Source organism: Desmodus rotundus, chromosome 6 (assembly GCF_022682495.2).
Source record: "Desmodus rotundus isolate HL8 chromosome 6, HLdesRot8A.1, whole genome shotgun sequence".
Classification (NCBI taxonomy): domain Eukaryota; kingdom Metazoa; phylum Chordata; class Mammalia; order Chiroptera; family Phyllostomidae; genus Desmodus; species Desmodus rotundus.
Window position 1 is genome coordinate 149,203,023 of NC_071392.1, and position 18,987 is coordinate 149,222,009.

At 39.5% G+C, this 18,987-nt stretch overlaps 1 protein-coding gene across 1 annotated transcript in view; it reads left to right on the forward strand.

Annotated features, from left to right (window-relative positions):
* The first annotated feature begins 1,906 nt into the window (after positions 1 to 1,906).
* LOC139441028 (teneurin-2-like) overlaps positions 1,907 to 18,987 on the forward strand; it is a 2,123,458-nt gene continuing 2,106,377 nt past the window's right edge. The window contains exon 1 of the mRNA XM_071221851.1: positions 1,907 to 2,043. The gene's annotated coding sequence lies outside the window, so the exon portion shown is untranslated. The remainder of the gene's footprint in view (positions 2,044 to 18,987) is intronic.

Genomic DNA, 18,987 nt, shown 5'->3' on the forward strand with positions numbered 1-18,987 from the left:
GCCAGTAATTGCCACCGAGTGAATATCACACTCTAAATGGCTCAGGCCTGGCTGGCTTCCTTAACAATCATTTCCAGCACAGGTGATGCTATTACCGTGATTGCCTGAGACTAAACAGGGTCCCCTGCTAGAAATGGAACCAATTCCCTGAGTTGCATTGCAGTTACGCAGTGTGATAAAGGTGGGCTAGGTCTTGTGTTATCATTTACAGTATCCATTATCCTTTATCTTACTGTATTGTTATGCCCTCCCACATTCCATCACTTCTCTCTTCCTTAGTAAGAGAATACTTAGGTTCCTGCCTAGGTAGATGGTTATACGGTTCATTTCTTGTCAAAAAGCGTCACGTGCAACACAGTATTCTTCCAGGAGATATACTTAAATAAGGGGCATTTTCTCCTCATTCTTGTCTGTTTCTGAAGTGTGGGCATTGATTTGGTGGCCACTGCTTGAAAAGCCATCTGTCCCACGTTGAGGATGGCTGAGTAAGAGGAGCCAGGTCCCTGAAGATCGTGGAGCTCACAGCAGCCCTGGATTTAGCTCCACACTTCATCTTCGTGAGGGACAGGAACACATTTATATTTTATTTCAGCCATTATGTTTTTTCAAGGGTTTTGGCATTTATAGATAAATCTAATGTTAGTTAATTTTCCAAAAGCTAATGCCTGCATTACATTACGGTACTTTATAAAAGACTCATTCTCGTAGTATAAATTGATTGGGAACATTATTTGGGGTTGTGTAACTCAAAGCTGTATTGTCATAGTTGAGTAACTTCCTATTGCTTCTTAATACGGAAAAAATCTCTGGTTCCTTAGGCAAACACCTGCAGGCTCTCATCTGCTAAATCTCTCCTGCATGCAGAATACATGTTAGCCTGTGTTTATTTATATATTAATACCTGAAACACCCACCCCAAAGGAACTGTATATGTAGGATCTCTTTTGGTTATCAAACCTGAGTAATAGCTATAGGAAATCAGTGAGTCCCAGTTATCCACTCTGTTCATTCCTTTGCACGTATGTTCCTCCAGACTCGTTCATCAATTTCACTTTAGTTTATCGCAGTTTCTATTTCTGGCACCTGTGCGATACTGATGCTTTTTGTTTCTTGGTCTGCTCACCTCAGCCCTCAACCTCTTCCCGCTCAGTCCCTATAGGAATACTGAGGCTGGAGAAATCCATCTTCCAGCTACCAGGAACACATTTATCTGAGGCCTAACAGACCCGATCTTTATCTTTATCTCCAAAAGTTAGAAAATTCGGTTACTCTGGCAACAACTCAGGGATTAGTTAGGTTCTCCAGGTTTAACGTAATAGAAAACTAACTAAAACCCTTTTTGTTTAAGATGATCAGACAGAAAACAAGGTCCCCTAGAGGGAAAGCAAAGTCCTGAGCTAAACTTTAAGGTGCGCATTCCTGGGAGGGGAGGGCAAGGGGAGCCTGGTCCAGCCCTCTGGCTGCCTGGCTGCCCGGCTGCCTGCGGAGTCTCGGTGCAGAGCATCATTGCAGGGCTGTTTCAGGTAGTAATGCGCTGCTCTGGTCCGGGGCTTTGTCTTTAATTCACAACACATTCATGTATCTCAGCAGGGGAGGGGGACTGCACAGTTGCCTGCCAGCCTGTCCTCTTTGACTGTCTGCCGAATAAGCCAAATGGTAACTCTCCATTAGTGATGGGGGGAGAGTGAGAGGGGGGGCTGGAGAGAGGGAGAGAGACACGCACACACTCAGATAGGAAGAAAAACCACGCAAAGAGGAGGGGGAGAGGAGGGGGACTAAGGATGCTCTCCGGCACACTCCTATGTTAGGTCTCCCTGCGAAGGCAGAAGGCTGCAGGAGCAGCAGCAGCGACAGGCTTTCCGGCAGTGATTCCAGCTACTGCCCGTGCACACCGTGGTCAGGACGACTTTGAAGAGGCAGTTTATTACTTATGCGTAGAGCACTAGCTGTGCTGAAACTGGGAGTGCAGACACCCCCTTGTTTTCTAATTTAGAGACTTGCGTCTTTTCAGCACTCCACACTCTCAAGACACCGCTTCTACAGGTAAGACACAGTGAAGATTTGCGTATTTGTTACATGGTTGTAGTTTTACACACTTTAATCATGACTACTTTGAATATAATGCCAGCTCTCTGTTGAACTGCTATGTTTTTTCTTATTAGTCTCCCTTTAGGTAAGTATTTTTATAAAAGCTGCTGTTAAATGAAGGTACTAGCAAATGTTTCCTAAGGGGAATGTGTGTGATGGTGTACCTTTCCATGGGCTCTGAGTTCCTAGTTGGGAACTTGATCTCAAACTGTGATCCGAGATGCAATTCATAATACATGGTACTTCTAAATGTACACAATTATTCACTATAATCTGCATAAGCCATACTTCTCCCCTGGTTACAGTATCATGCAGTGTATATGTTTCATTGTATTTTTAATAAGTTTATAGTTTGGGGGAACCAATGATGAGGGATGATAGACTTTGTAAATTTTGATCAGATCATTACAATGTGGGGTAAGCACTCACTCACAACCATGTGCTGTAATAGTCTTACATGGGGATTATCAAGAGCCTGTGTGTACAATTAACAGGTAGCACAAACATGTGAAATGCTTGTGATATTAAGAGAAAATGCAAGGACATTGTAATTCATGCACTGTATCATATCACTGAGTCTCAAGTTTGTTTTTCTAATGAAAATTTACCTTTGTTTTTATAATTCTGCTCCATTTTTACCTGTCATCTTATAATTATGTACATATTTATATACACATATGATTAACTCTTAGGTGAGGTCACTCAATATTGTTGATATTGCTTAGAAAACAGTAGCCACAGGGACATATTAAGAATGTGTTACGAGTCTGTAGAGAACACAGGAGTACCAGTGTCAACAGGTTTGTACAATCTCGCTCGGCTGAGTTTTGACAAGAGCATCTTGCACTGTTAGTCCCTTGTAATTGGATTACGTCCTGCTGTCCCGTTCAGGGTCCCAGTAACTTGGTAGTCTGATTATATTGCTGTGTGTGATAAGCGCTAAAAGCCTGGACAATTTTAATCACAAAGCCATTTTTACTTGGCATTTTAACCTGAACCCTAATTAGTGCCTGTGTATATTTTCTATTCCTGTGTGGCTGTAAATGCTCCTTCTGTGAACCGTACTTTAGAGAAGAGTTGCTCCTAATCAGATTCCCTCACATGAAGTATTTAAATGCCAGTCATCTGCAATCATTAGAGTGACACTTGGCAGTCAGCGGCTCTCGCTCTTCCATACCATCAAATAGGTAGCATAGGGTTAGAGCATTTCCTAAAGGAGCACACGTTTAACAGTAAAGTATGGTGAAAATGGAAGCATTTGCATACACAAATGCTCACTTCATTGGAAGACCTGTGATTCTTGTTCCCATGCATGACTTAGGTCATTTTCCAACCTCACTTACAAAAGGTTTAAATCCGTGGGGAGCGCGTGCAAAGTGTCCCATGGACGGGGGATGTGAAAATTGGAGGAGGACTGATTATAGCTGCAGTGACTCGAGGACGGTTGGGAAGCCGGTGGCTGGTGCGAATACAGAGGATTCATTGCAGAGTCTCTCCTTGGGTGCACTAGGAAATTAAGAAAAGGTGATGTGACATGCATGTCAATACGTGACAGTATTTGGAAGAAAAAAGTAAATGGTGAAAGTAGAGAGGACGTTTATAGTCTATAAAGAAAAGAACATTTTCAGTCAACAGTGAATAAACTCTATTCTTCTATGACTGGAAGGAAAAGAGATGTATCAAAAATACCATTTCTCAGGCATGAATGAAATCCCATTTGGCCAAATATCTGACTGAAAAATAATGTTGGGTGGTTTTTTTTTTTACTTAGTTACCATATTTAAATATGCAATTACCAATTTTATATCTTGCCTCAAAGATTTCTTCGAATTGTAAAGTTATAATTTTAAAGTTTTATTTTGGGACTTTTCAATATTAGTTTTAAAATTACTTACCCCATATGGTTCAGTCCAATGTTTTCTTTTATCCAAAAAGAGATATGTTCTACATTTCCGTTTTTAATGTGCTGCAAAAGCACCATCTTTGTATTTATACAAAGCAGCGTAATATGCATAATTACATAATTTATAAATGCTTGGTATTATGCTGATTTTGTCTTCATTTCCCCAAACTCTCTAGTTTTCCCAGCTCTGTGAGAACTTTAAAAATGTCTGATAAGAGTAAATTCATAATTCACAGGATTTCCAAGGCACTGGTATTTTCAAATATTTCAGTTAAAAACCGTTTTAAATTATAGAGAATATTCAGTATATTAATAATACTTTAAAATATTTATCCCAAAGTTGCCTAAAACATATTGGCAGGAATATGTACATTCTCTCAATTTCTTTATAGTTTCAAATTTCTGATGGACAAAGTTTGGAAAAGTTTCTTTTCGATATTATTTCACGTCGAGCCACGTCACTAGCTGGAAGTTTGTCTTGATCTTTCAGTGATATGAGATTAGGTGATACAGTAACTGTTGCAGTACCTGTGACCTTTGTTCAGCTCTAATGTGGCAAAGAGCATGTCAGCTAAGATGGAGCTTGGTTAAGTTAGTTTTGAGGCTTGTCTGATGTAACAAAAGTAAAAACAAAACACTTTGTCTTGTGATCTAAGAGGAGGTTAAACTCTATTATCAATACGCATATTATATCAACTATTTGTAATTTGTTGACATAGATTTGGTTTTCATTGATGTGGCATTGGTCTGCTGGTCTCCTTGATTTTCTACAGGAATTTTATTTTAAAACTTCTGGGGTATCATATCATACCATGATTTCATTTGGAATCCTGGACAATTCCTCTGAAATTACAAAAAAAAAAAAAAAAAGAGAATTCCAAGCCCTTTTCATGACTGAAGCATGAATACAAAAAGCTACAACTAAAGAAATTCTGAAGTAACAAGCCAGAATAAGTAATGAGAGACCTCCAGCTAGTTTTCTGGTCCAGTTACTTCACTTAAAAATATTCCCAGACTGTGATGGGGAGCTGGGAAGTCAGAGCTCCTTGCTGATCTTAGTGACATAAGACTGGCAGATAGCAGCTTCCTCATGCTACCCACAGGCACAAGCTAATGCTGACCCTTAAGGAGAAATTTTTGAACTGAAATCATTGTTGTATTTTAAGTTATCTAAATGTAAAATGTAAGAGCCCCCCAAAGTTAAGAATATTGTAAAATGCTGATTGCCTGTTTTGAAGTCAATTGCAGCTGACATTTTAAAGGTCATATTACAGAAGCCTGAAATAGTCATAAACATCCAATATCAAAAATACGATCTCAGTATTCCTTGAATCAAATAATAGTATTTCTAGCCATGTATCACACAGCCATCTTTAAAAATATAGGGGCAGGTGTGCTTTTCTTCAAAGAAAGGAAAAACAGGAAAACCTGTTCATTCAATAAAATGCTAAATTACCAAGTTTATTACTAGATTTAAAAGTATTCTCCCCCCAAATCTAGTTTAAACAGTTTTTAAAAACCAGCTTACTAAAATACATTCAAGACCATTAATTTTATTAAAAAACTGTTTTCTCCACACCTCTTTCAGAACTTCACCACCAGGCAGCAAGGTAGATTCGCGAACACAATTACGTGAATGTATGTGTGAACTCATAATGGAAACAATGCTAATGTTAAAACAAACTGCCCATGTATTTACTTTCCTAAAACTATGTACACGCAGAATGCCAAAACCACCTGAGGTTGTACACTTATTTGTATGGTACATCCTAGCAGCATATATAACAAGACAAATGAACTTGCCCATACGCAGAAAGGTTAAATTGTTAGTTTTGTAGTGTATGAAAGTCGGCGATGAAAGAGTTTTCCTTACATGAACTTTCTTTATCAGATTAAAGGGTTCCTGACATTTCAGGAAAGTTCTGTTCAAATTAGCTCCCAGTGCTTTCTTCAAACTGCACAGACAACTGTTACATGCTTTAAGGTTACTCTTAGAAGGTTACAGAGTCCAATTAATTAGTTTCTGCTGATAGATACATACATTGTAAATATAAGCCGTAGGGTTCCAATAGAGAGATTAATTCAATTTCTACAAGAGAAGACTGAGATCAATATTCTCTTTTAAGTATTGTAAGAAACATACTAACCACTAGGCAATTATTTAATGAAGGACAAATTCCAGTTGCGATTAGAAGAGATTATTTTTGCACTTCAAAAGAGAGTACTGTAATGCTTAATCTGTTTAATAAACACAGAATGTGACTTGGAGATTTTTTGAAATTGATATTATTCCAGAGATTCTTTTCCGTTTTAGAATAAAAGCATTCATTGATTTTTTTTTTTAAGGAAAGCATTATATAAAGAGATTGACATATAATTCAATCTGTTGTTATTTTTGTGAAAACAGTAATTTCAGTATGTCCATTCCAGTTTAAAACATCATTGTACACCCTTATTTGCTACAGTGAATCCCAAGTCCTATTTGTAGAATGCGTTTCTCAGCATCTGGAACACCTACAGAATGTCATCGCCATCACTTCCTTTTTTAAACCTTGGTCTCCTAGACGATGTTTCCTTTCCAGCTGAAAACATGTGGTAAGTGCAGATGTTCAAACACTCTACCTCCCCAAAGGCTTACAGTTACAAGTTGATTCAGGCATGGCTGTGTATAAACATACACATCAGATTCTTAACTTACAGTTAGAACAGAGGTTGGGAAGGTGCATAAACAAACATGGTAACCGACATCGCTGTCTGTAAATTCCTTGTTTAAATGAAAGTGCACTTTCCACCCCATCAAGGCCGCACATGCGATGGAGTTGGTAAATTCTGACGGAAGTGTTAATATGCATGTAAAAGGATAGATAACATATACAGCTTTGTTGTCTGAGTGAGAAATATGATTTACCTGGTAACCCTATTTTAGGTAAATTTTGAATGGTATCATTGGTCCAATTGGGAAATTCCAGGGTTGAAACGGTTTAAAGTGACACATGCTGCTAGTAATTTCAGTGAACCAGGCATAAAGAAAGAAGTTGGTTATAAGAGCAATAACTTAAATGTTTTGATGTCCTAATAGTTTATTCAAGCCTCATAAATAACAAGAAGAAAATAAGGAAAAGAACTCCTTTCCCTAAGGAAAGCTGGTACTTGCTAACTGTGGATGTTTATCGTGCTTTGCTGGTTAATTCATCCAGACAGATAACACAAAGGTTTATGCTAAAACAACAGTGAAACAGCAGCCAGACTGAGGGGCCACAGGGTGATTTTCCTGGGAGGCCCCCATAATTGAGGTCTTTAAAATCATGCGTTTCACCACTTCATTTTTTTCTCTCTTTCTATCCACTTTTTATAGTCACATTGCCAAGAGTTTGAACAAGGATAAGAAAACCCATCTTCAGCGTTTTCTTGGTTCAAAATTTATTACGCCTGTTGTAATCAGACCTCCTAAACCAGTCAATAACTTTCCTTGTGGTCAAAGCGCTGTCACCAGGCCAAAACTTACAGGGTGAAATGTCCAAGGGGAACTCCATCATCGGTGATCGGTCCGTGGTGTTGGTTCTGGGAAAGGAAACAGACTATGCCAGTGGGTGTGGGTCAAGTTGTAAGAAACAGAGTCTCAGGATCTAAGTAATCCCCTGATTTAGCTCTGCCTTCGGTCAGTCTTTGGCTCACTCAAATTAATGCAGGACACACCTTACAAAGATGGGGAAAAATAATCACCTCTCCTGTAAAATTTGATCCAGGAGTAGAAGCATGTGGCTAATATAATGGACACAAAATGTCTTTCTTATTTCTAATAGAACAGGGTGAGGGGAAAGAAGAGGCCAAACAGATTCAATTAGCTGCTGCCACCTTCTAAACATCAGAGTACACAGGTCAAGCTGTAATTAGAGAAATAGCGCCTGACGGAAGGGAACTTTTATAACGACTAATAATTACTACTACTGGCTCTGATGTTGCTGCTACTTATACTGATTGAGCATCTTACCATATGTCATCCTAGACACTTTATGTGTATTATCTCATTACAAAATATGTATGAAGTCAAAATTAGTTTAAACATGACAAGGTAGACCTGCTTGTCTCCCCAAACCTGTAACCTCTAGGATTTGGTCTTTAGGATTTCATTCTAGGGATCTATAGACTATGTAGTGGGAGTTTATAAGATGCTAAGCAGCCAGTAGAAAAACAGGAAGGAAGCAATCATAAAAATAGAAAGCTTAAAGGGTTTCAAACATTTACAACTAGTTAATCAACTTCGGTAATCAATCCTTGCTAATAACTGTACTCACTTTCTTTTTCATATACTCTCTCTTTTTTGTCTATTTCTTTTACAAGTCTGCAATGTATGCTTCCTAAAAATGCTGAAACCGAGCTGAGTGCAATTTTATTTTCATCCTCAGAATTTATGAAGTAGTTATTTTCAAGCAAATTGTCTAAATCATGGACATGTCAAAATATCGTTTCTGTCCTGTCATAAAAATGTGTTCATGTTCTTTTTGTGGCTTACAGCCTCCAGCCAAAAACAAAGGATCTGCTTGCTGCATTAAAGTTAGGCTGGTTCACTGGACAAAGAGTCGCTATAGTGCCCTCTAACATTCTTAAGATTTTGAACCTGGCATCATCTATGCTGTGCAGATTACAACTCTTTATTTGTTACATTTCTTCAATCAGAGCCAAAGTAACCTAGTCAGTGCCAATCTTCACTTCAGGTATTCCCACTCGAATCAGTTCCTTCGGATGTCAAGCACTCTGAGTCATCCCAATTCATTTCATGGAGTCATTTAAAATATATGGATGACATAGAGCCCTGGCCAGTGTGGCTCAGTTGGCTGCAGCATCATCCTGCAACACAAAGATTATGGGTTCAATCCCCGGTCAGGGCACATACCTAGGATGCGGGTTTGTCCCCAGTCCAGGTGCGTACAGGAGGCAGCCAATCCATGCTTCTCCCATGCTTGCATCAATGTTTCTCTCTCTCCCTCCCTCTCTCTCTAAAAAGCACTGAAAAAAATATTCTCAGGGGAAGATGAAAAAAATTTAAAAAAATATATAGATGATATAGAATCCACAGATACTTTAAATACAGACTACAGAAAGACTACAGTCATGTGCGGCATAAGATGCTTCAGTCAGAGATGGACCGCATGTATAGCTGTGGTCCCATAAGATCTGGCAACTACAATTGAACAATAAAAAAAAAAGTTGTAGTGAAGCTGGAAAATTTCTGTCACCTATTGACATCACAGCCATCTAGTGTTGTAGTGCAATGTATTATTCATGCCTCCGTGGCGAGGCTGCTGCATACCAACCTACTGTGCTGCCTGCCGGTCATGCAGAAGTACAGCAAATGCAAATGTGGACAGTACCCAAAACCTGGTAAGGGTAATAAACAGCTGTGCTACCAGTCTATGTATTTACTATCCCATAATTTACGTTGTTACTTTAGACTATACTCTTTCTACTTATAAAAGAAGTTTGCTAGGAACCAAGATGGCGGCATAGGTAGACACACTGCGCCTCCTCGCACAACCAGAACTGACAGAGAATCGAACAGCAAGGGGGACTGACACCAAGGAAATAGAAAATAAACATTCATCCAGACTGGTAGGAGGGGTGGAGACGGGCACCCGGGTCGAGAGGACTCGCGTGGCTGTGGCGGGACTGAGACTGGAGGAGTGTGGGACAAATGGCGCAGGCAGTCTGAGCACTAGCAGACCCTGTGGCCCCACGTTTGCACAGATAAACCCAGAGGGCCGGACTCAGAGTGGCGGAGAGTGGGGCAGGCAGAGCAGCGGGTAGCACCCTGCGGCACCACATTTGCCCACAGATAAACCTGACGAACGGGGGAGCGAAGCAGACCGCTGCGCAACCCAGGGCTCCAGCTCGGGGAAATAAAGCCTCAAACCTCTGATTGAAAGCGCCCCTGGGAGTTGGGGTGGCAGCAGGAGAGACTCCCAGCCTCACAGGAGAGGTTGCTGGGAGAGACCCACAGGGGCCTAGAGTGTGCACAGGCCCACTTACTCGGGAACCAGCACCAGAGTGGCCCAGTTTGATTGTGGGTATCGGAGTGAAAGATTGAAATCCGGAGGAGAGTGAGGCGGGCGCCATTGCTCCCACTCGGCCCCTCCCCCACGTACAGCGTCACAGTGCAGCCACCAGCATTACCCCGCCCAGGGGAACACCTAAGGCTCCGCCCCTTAAAGTAACAGACGCGCCAAGACAAACAAAAAAAAATGGCCCAAATGACAGAACACTTCAAAGCTCCTGAGAAAATACAACTAAGCGACGAAGAGATAGCCAACCTATCGGATGCACAGTTCAAAGCACTGGTTATCATTATGCTCACAGACTTGGTTGAATCTGTTCGAAAAACAGATGAAAAAATGAAGCCTATGCTAAGAGAAACAAAGGAAAATGTACAGGGAACCAATAGTGATGAGAAGGAAACTGGGACTCAAATCAATGGTATGGACCAGAAGGAAGAAACAAACATCCAACCAGAAAAGAATGAAGAAACAAGAATTCAAAAAAATGAGGACAGGCTTAGGAACCTAAAGGACATATTTAAACGTTCTAACATCCGAATTATAGGGGTACCGGAAAGAGAAGAGGAAGAACAAAAAATTGAAAACTTATTTGAACAAATAATGAAGGAGAACTTCCCTAATATGGCAAAGGAAATAGACTTCCAGGAAGTCCAGGAAGCTCAGAGAGTCCCAAAGAAGCTGGACCCAAGGAGGAACACACCAAGGCACATCATAATTACATTACCCAAGATTAAATGCAAGAACCTACATCCAAGATTACTGTATCCAGCAAAGCTATCATTTAGAATGGAAGGGAAGATAAAGTGCTTCTCAGATAAGGTCAAGTTAAAGAAGTTCATCATCACCAAGCCCTTATTATATGAAATGTTAAAGGGAGTTACCTAAGAAAAAGAAGATCAAAAATAGGAACAGTAAAAATAACAGCAAACTCAGTTATTAACAACCACACATAAAACAAAAACAAGAGCAAACTAGGAAAACAACTAGAACATGAGGGTTGTCAATAAGGGAGTGGGAGGGGGAGAGGGGGGTAAAGGTACAGAGAATAAGTAGCATAGATGATAGGTGGAAAATAGACAGGGGGAGGGTAAAAATAGTGTAGGAAATGTAGAAGCCAAAGAACTTATAAGTATGACCCATGGACATGAACTATGGGGGGGGGGAATGTGGGAGGGAGGGGGGTGGGAAGGATGGAGTGGAGTGGGGGGGAAATGGGACAACTGTAATAGCATAATCAATAAATATATTAAAAAAAAAAAAAAAAAAGAAGTTTGCTGGGAAACGTGCTGTGTTACGCAGACAGCGGCCTCATGCCTCTTGCGTTCGCTGTGCCTCTCGATTGCATAGTTTGCTCTTGTGCTTATTTACATTCTCTGCAGGCTTGTAGTCCACAAGCCAGAGGCTGTACCGTACAGACTAGGTGTGTAGTAGCCCATCACAGGCAGCTTGTGTAAGTACACTCTGCGATGTTTGTGTAAATACACTCTGTATTGCACGTTGACAATCGCCAAATGGTGCATTTATCAGAATGTATGTACATCATTAAGGGGACACTCAGGTCTTAGAAATATGCAAATGCCTCAAAAACTCAACAGTAAAAGGCTTTCTTTTATACGATAAGAAGGATCAAGCAGTAAGTAAAGTGAAGTTGGGTGTTATGGCTGAATGGTGTCCCCAAACACATATGTTGAAGCCCTACCCCCCAGTACCACAAAATGTGACTGTTCGTAAGGATGAATGCTAAATAAGGTCAAGCGGATGGGCCATAATCCAATCTGGCTGGTATCCTTACAAGAACACAAAATTTGGACACACTCAAACACACTGGGGGTGCAAGTGAGGACATAGCAAGATGCTGACCATCTATAAGCCAAGGTGAGAGGCCTTAGAAGAAACCAAATCTGCCAACACCTTGGTCTTGGACTTGTAGCCATCAGACTGTGAGGAAATGAATTTCTATTCCGTCACCCAGTGGTGTTTCATTATTGCATCCTAGCAGGCAAATGAGGAAGAATAGCAATCAGTGGGGTTTGGTAGGAGATGTGTCTCAGAGTGGGCAGCTGATGCAGAACGAGTCCATAAGGGAGGCGTGCTCTCCATTTTAGGGTGTGCTCACACTCAGGGGCGGGACGAGTTCAGGGGCTGTGGAGAGGGGAGAAGCCTGACAGAAGCCTGGTCAAGATGAAGCAGAGGGCACGAAATGGGCAACTGTGAGCCTTGGTCGGGTGCGAAGTCACGTTGGCAGTATGTTCACAGGACGGAGTGAGAATGGCACTTCCCCTTCATGGTCCTCCCCCCCAAACCCCATAATCCCAGTGCAATCACGAAAAAGCAATTGGCAAAAGCCCCATTGAGGGATATGTTGCAAGGTCATAAAACACAAGAAACATCTCAGAAACTCGTCATCAACGAGAGCCTAATGACACATAGCTACTAAATAAGAGGTATCTGCAGTGAGACCCTGGAATAGAAAAAAGACATTCGGTAAAAACTAAGGAATTCTGAATATAGTATAGTCTTTAGCTGGTAGTAATGTATTGATATCGGTTCATTAACTCTGACGAATGAGCCAAAGTAATGTGTTAGTCGTAGGCAAAACTGGGCGTGGGGTGTATGGGAATTCTGTGTCCCATCCTCATGTTTCTGTAAATCTAAAACGATTATAAAGTAAACACTTTAACTGGAAAATATGGAAATATATAAAAATGAAGAATCTCACCAGTCGTCCATTTCAAACAACAAGGTAGCACAAATCCATGATCAGAGACTTCAAATCAGCCTTGAAATATTGCTGTAAAGCATGATCCAGCTACCACGTTAGCGGGTTGTGGCTTTAGAAGAAAGTATTTCTGTATTAACCGAATTCTGTGAAAGTAATATTTATTTCCTTTATGCTCATTGTCAGTCAATGCAGATATCAGAATACTAGCTCATGTGTATTTAATTCTACAACATCTTTTCCCTCCAGGTCTCCAAACACAACTTGATTTGGCCTGGGCAGGGTCACTCCAGTACTCTGGCCTTCACAGATTGTCCTCAACAACCATAGTTTTGAAGGCCTTTTTTGGTAGGGTCCTTTTGGTTACTCAGTGCTAGCTCTCCCTCCCCATCCACCTTACTAGTCGACCCATCTGTTATTCTACAAACTTAGAAAAGTACTTTTGTATTCGTAACCCTAAAGGCAGTCCATCTAATAAGCATCCCACCTTTTCCCTACACAAAATTCCGGTACCAGCAAGAACAAAGTCTGTTCCACGTAACTACTTCTCACGTGCTTTCCTCAAACAAAAACGTTACTTTTCTTTCTGCTGCTGGTATGTTCCCTACATGTGCAGAAGAGATGAATGCTGGCTTTGTTTCTAAGTGACAGGAAGCCCTGTTTCATTGCAGTATTTCCATTAATGAAAATACTTTCACGAACCATTGTGAAACCCCAGCTACCTCCTGGTTAAGAAACCACCGTGTGGGGACACCTGCAGAAACAGCTTTTGTGCCCGCAGACTTGAAAATTTTATCATCTTCTTCAACTGGCATCTGTATTTGATTCTGTCTTGCTTGGAACTTTTGAAATGTTATTTCTACTTTCTCAAGGATCGTCAAAAGGGAACTAAAGAAAAAGCTGACTGGGCAAAAGATAGTCATTAGGTCTTACTGGCTATTTGTCATGTTTGATGCTCATTTCATAATTAAAATCTGAGTGCTACAGGAAAAAAATAATCTCCCATGAAGAATAATGTCATTGTTTGATAATATTTTTTATATTTAAAAAAATGAGTTTATGCTGGCAAGTTTGAATTTTTATAGCTATAGAATTTTGTTTTTCCTAGGTTCGGTAATTTCCTGTGATTAGCCCTTTGGGAAATGACTATATTTCAGTAGCTGGAAAACATGATCTGTATGTATGTATTACAGTTACAGTTTGATTAGGACACTAATGGGGTGCAATTGGCGATCTGATTGGGGAGGAACTGGTACAGTAAATTTCTATTAGCAGACCTGAGTATTTCTCTTCCAGCTCTGTATTCACCCAACCTCAGAATGTAGGAATTATTACATTGGGCATCTGCCATCTGGGCCTTTGGAAACCATCCGCCTATAAACCACCAAATGAATTCGAGTTCAGAGTCAGGGAATACTGTAAGACTCAACTACTTATGAATTTACCTTAGAAGAACAAACTATGGAACAGATTAAACATGACTATTAATTAGAACTAAAAATTCATTACAGAAATACATTTTGACTGATGTATAGAGTCATATTTATTTAGCTGGAATTCATATTTGCATGAGTGTCTACATATGTACATATATGTATCTGTAAAAGATGGGCGGTGTGGCTGGTACATGGAAGAGACACACATTTCCAGTGTCTAACTTTGTTTTGGAAATCAGAGTTATTTGTCACCTTTCTAGACAATTTACAAACTTGTTGATGTCATTATGCTCTGACACGTATTATTTTCTTTAACACCAGTGCACTGGTCGTGATTTATAGCAAATTTATATTTTAAAGCATTTTCCACACTTTCCAACTGTCTGAGTCTTATTCTCACAGGCATCATAAATTCTAATGATAATCCTATCAGACATAGAGCTGGAGTTGATAGGATGAACCAAAGTTCTCCCTTGTATTGAATTTATTGGGGTTACATTATATAATAAAATTATATAGATTTAAGATGTGTAATTCTATAATATATCATATTGTGTTGTGTGTTCACCATCCTGGTTGAATCAACATTCTCATTGATTGCTGTGAATAAAACCAGCATTCCATTGTTAGATTTCATTATTGAGCCAAATTCTATTATTGATAAAACATTGGATATTAAATCTAATCAATATAAGACTTAAGGTGTATTTTGTTTTCTTGCTAAAAGCCAGAAAACCTGTTTAAACCATAAAGGTCAAATCAGAAGTACCAATAAATGCACCAGTATTTATTTACTAAGGAAGCAAGAAATGACAAAAAATATTAGTAAACAGATCTACCATGTAACAGACATTGTGTTAAGTGGTTTACCATTTTTATTGTCATTTACCCTTTAAAAAATCCTCTGAGTTGTTATTACCACAATTTTCAGTGATGAAGATTAGATACCAAGAAGTTTAATAATTTGTCCAAAGATACAAATATAGTGAGTGCTGAAAAGGAATTTGAACCTAGGCCAGCCTGACTACAAAGCCACACTTTTATTATTTTGTCAGACTACAACTTAATTAGCTATGAATGAGCAGTGCTTTCCATGGAAAAGAAGGAAAAACTGATTAAAAGGGTATGAAAATTAATTTGAGGTGAAATGAATGAAATTCATTGGTAAGGAGGAACATCAATTCATAATTTCTACTCTGCAAAGTACCCCAAATCTGTGAGTACTTCATAAGAAAATGTTTTCCAAAAGTGACTACTGCTATAAAAAAGTAGTACATCTCTCCTTTTAAAATTTTGATATGTAAAATTGTAATATTATTAGAAAAAAATAATTTTTCTATTATATTAAATATGAGTATGTGTGTAGTAGAATTGTTTTTGTGTAGCGGTTGCCTAGATCACTAATTACTTGAGACGGGGGCAGGCCCATTAGAAGGGGAAGTAGCAGAGTTCAATTAAAGGTAGATTGAACCCACTGACGATCAATCCCAAATGAAGGTTAAGAGTCTGGGAAGATAATGTAAATCGATAGAAAATATGATTGGACTGCAGAAGGTGTGATTTTTTTCAAGCTGCTTTTCAGGAAGCTATCTATTGTGTAAATTAATATGCCCGAGATTTTACCTAAGAAGTCTGCAGATAGCATGGTCTGGAGCTCACCTAATCATCTCGCCAGTTTTGATCCCCCATGTCCCAAACATGTCGTATAAACTGTGCTTCCAAGTTCTAGCTTTCAACAAACACTTGAGCATGGCTGTGGGCAAAGTAAAACGCTAGGGCCTGAGGATACTATGGGAGACAATGATTTAGTTTAACCGTTAGCCCATAGGCAGCCCACGGTCTCGTGCATAATGCGGTGTTGAGTGAATGGTTAGAAACCCCAAACAGATCATGTCAACATACTGATCAGGGCCACACAGCCCCCATACTAGGTGCCGTAGGGCCTCACCTAGTCATGGAGGACGTCCGAGTTTAGGATACAGCTTAGCTATAACCTTAAAGCATGACAGAGATTGAAGCACACTTCATCTCTAACCCACGGCTGGTCCACTCACAGAAATTTATTTCAGACTTAATAGCTGTTATTTAAGAAAACCATCTCTCAAAAGGCCCTTCGGAGAATGGGTTGGACTTCTGGGTTTGATAAACTCTTTCTTTCCACCGCATGTTATGTTGGGCAGGCTTTCGATCCCTCTTCTTTAAAAAGGGGTAATCAATGTGCCTACTTACAATTTGGTGTAAGAATTGAATGGGTGTATGTGAGATTCTTGCGGCACACATAAATGTCATCGAGAATTATCATTAGGCTCTATTTATAGTGTGACTAGTTTTCAATGTTTAGTTGAATAGACTGATTAGCCGATTAGATGGACCATTCATGAAGAAATAAGAGATGACTTCAAACATGAGAATTGTACACACATATGTACACAGAGAGAGTAATCTTCTTTTGAATATAAAATCTTAAAGATATTAAATGAACTAAAATGCACATGAGACCTCAAACTTCGACAATCCTTAGAGAAACTGAGATCACCTTATTTTCATTAGTAAAAGCCAGACTTTCATATTTCCGTCTGGGAGAGCATCGGAGAGTGAATGCTCTCTCTGAGCATTTTGTGATTGTTATTTAATATGGCTTTCGGAAAATGAAACATCTGTCATTTCCTTTCGACTACAGTTAAGGCATTGTGTGAAAAGTATGGATACATGAACACAACATGTTTACTTCTAATATCAGCATCCTGAAACAGATTCTAAGTAACAGAAAAATTTGAAACGTCTATACATTTTTCTTTCATTTAAAGTCTCTGCACACACCATGGATTTTTTTTATAGCTCCAGAAAAGTCTACACACTTCGTGTTGACACATGCTATTAAAATGTTTAATTTAACAAAAGAATGTGAGTTAGAAACATTCTTCTTTAGCAAGGCATCTTAACCCAGGGCAGATTCGCTTCTGTCCGTGGTTAGGTCAAAGTTTCGGCACTATTATAAATTATATTAAAACTTGATGGATATGTACACATGTATGTTTTGTTATTTTTGCCTTATTCCAGATTCTAAGACAACTTTAAGGGGTTAATAACAACAGTCAGAAGGGACATTTTCCCAACTGCATCCAAGTAAGTGAGATTGTTTACCTTAATTGTTCTTTCGCCTTCATTTCTTCAGACCTACAATATTGTCGTCAGTCCCTTTCGAATTCAGGGTTTTAGATTCATTTTAGAGTAAAGAATTCATACATCTCTCTCCTGAGTCACACATTTTCTCTCAAGCATCATCTAGTAGGTACATAGTACCAACCGGATTAGTCTCAATTGTTTTAACACTGGACAGCTCATCTTCTCTTTCAGATAGGCACCTCTCATTTTTATTAATGAAAAAAACCCTCCTAATTAATATATCGTGGTTTTTATTCACACACTTACTGAAATAACTAGTCTTCCTCTAGTTGTAGTAATTGCTCATTTGTCCCATAGTATATGGAGAGATGGCATAAAGATGACATCTTGTTGACACTGCTGAAATTGCTTGAACAAGATTGATGATGATGAGGGCTAAAGTGAGACAAATGTATATTTTGTGGTTGGGTACTTTTTTAACAAAGGAAACACACATTTGTCACACAATTTCTTAAATAATTCAAACAATATATGAACGAGTGAGGAGCAAACAGAATGACTTATTTGCATGAAATAAGGATTAATTAATATACTAGTCTGGATGGACCACATCAGTTATCTCTTACATTAAAAAAAAAACCCACATAAAACTCAGTGATCACTTTTTTCTTATTGGTCAATAAATCAGTTGCTTTACTCTGCTGATCTGCTCCAGTCATGCTTGGGAAACATGCTTGCCCAAGCACCTGGGCTCACCTGGTCAGTCAGCTGGAAGCTGACTGGTCTAGGATGGTGCTGGCTGGATGACTCAGTTCTCCCCACGTGGTTTCCGATCCTATAGCAGTCTAACCCAGACATGGTCTCTTGGTAATGTCAGATATCCAAAAGAATTAAGAACATGTGTGTTCTTTGTGAAGCTGCTGCTTGTATCAAAATTTTATTGCCCAGATAAATAGAACGATTAAGACGGTCAACCCAGGTTGCATGTGGCAGGTAGGGCTCTGTCAAAGGGAAAGAGTGCAAAGAGGGCGTTAGTTGTAGCAATTGATGCATCGAAACTACTACAACCCCAGTTACGCTGTTGCAACACATGACTTCAATTTCAGAGAACTGACACACAGGACAGAGATATATGATAGTCATTCTCGAATACCACCTGTTGGAGGCACCATTCAATTCAAGGCGATAGGAAGCACTGGTTTTAAAAGAAAATGATTGAAAGCAATCTAAATTCCCACCGTGATGGGAATGACTAACGGGATTATGGTCCAGATGAACCTCGGTTCTCGAACTTAATTTGTTCTGGAAAACTGTTCGAGAAGTGATCTGCTCAAAAACCGAATCTCCTTTGTCGCCTGAGGGGTGCGTGATGACTGATTGTATAGGTGTCAGCAGGAAGGTTGTCTGGCAAGGAACCTAGACCTGATGTTTTATTCAGCAACTGAGACGTTCCTTCCACCAACACTCTGGTCAAGAACCAAATTGTTTGAGAATCAAGAATGCTACATAACTATAGAAATTAGTTAGGAAAAATGTGCTTATAAGAGTATATGTTATACATGGAAGATACATAAGCGGATGAAGAATATGGTAGCCCTGGCATAATAAAGGAGCAGAAAAAATACACACACATGTGTATAGACCTTATTGGGTGTTCATTAG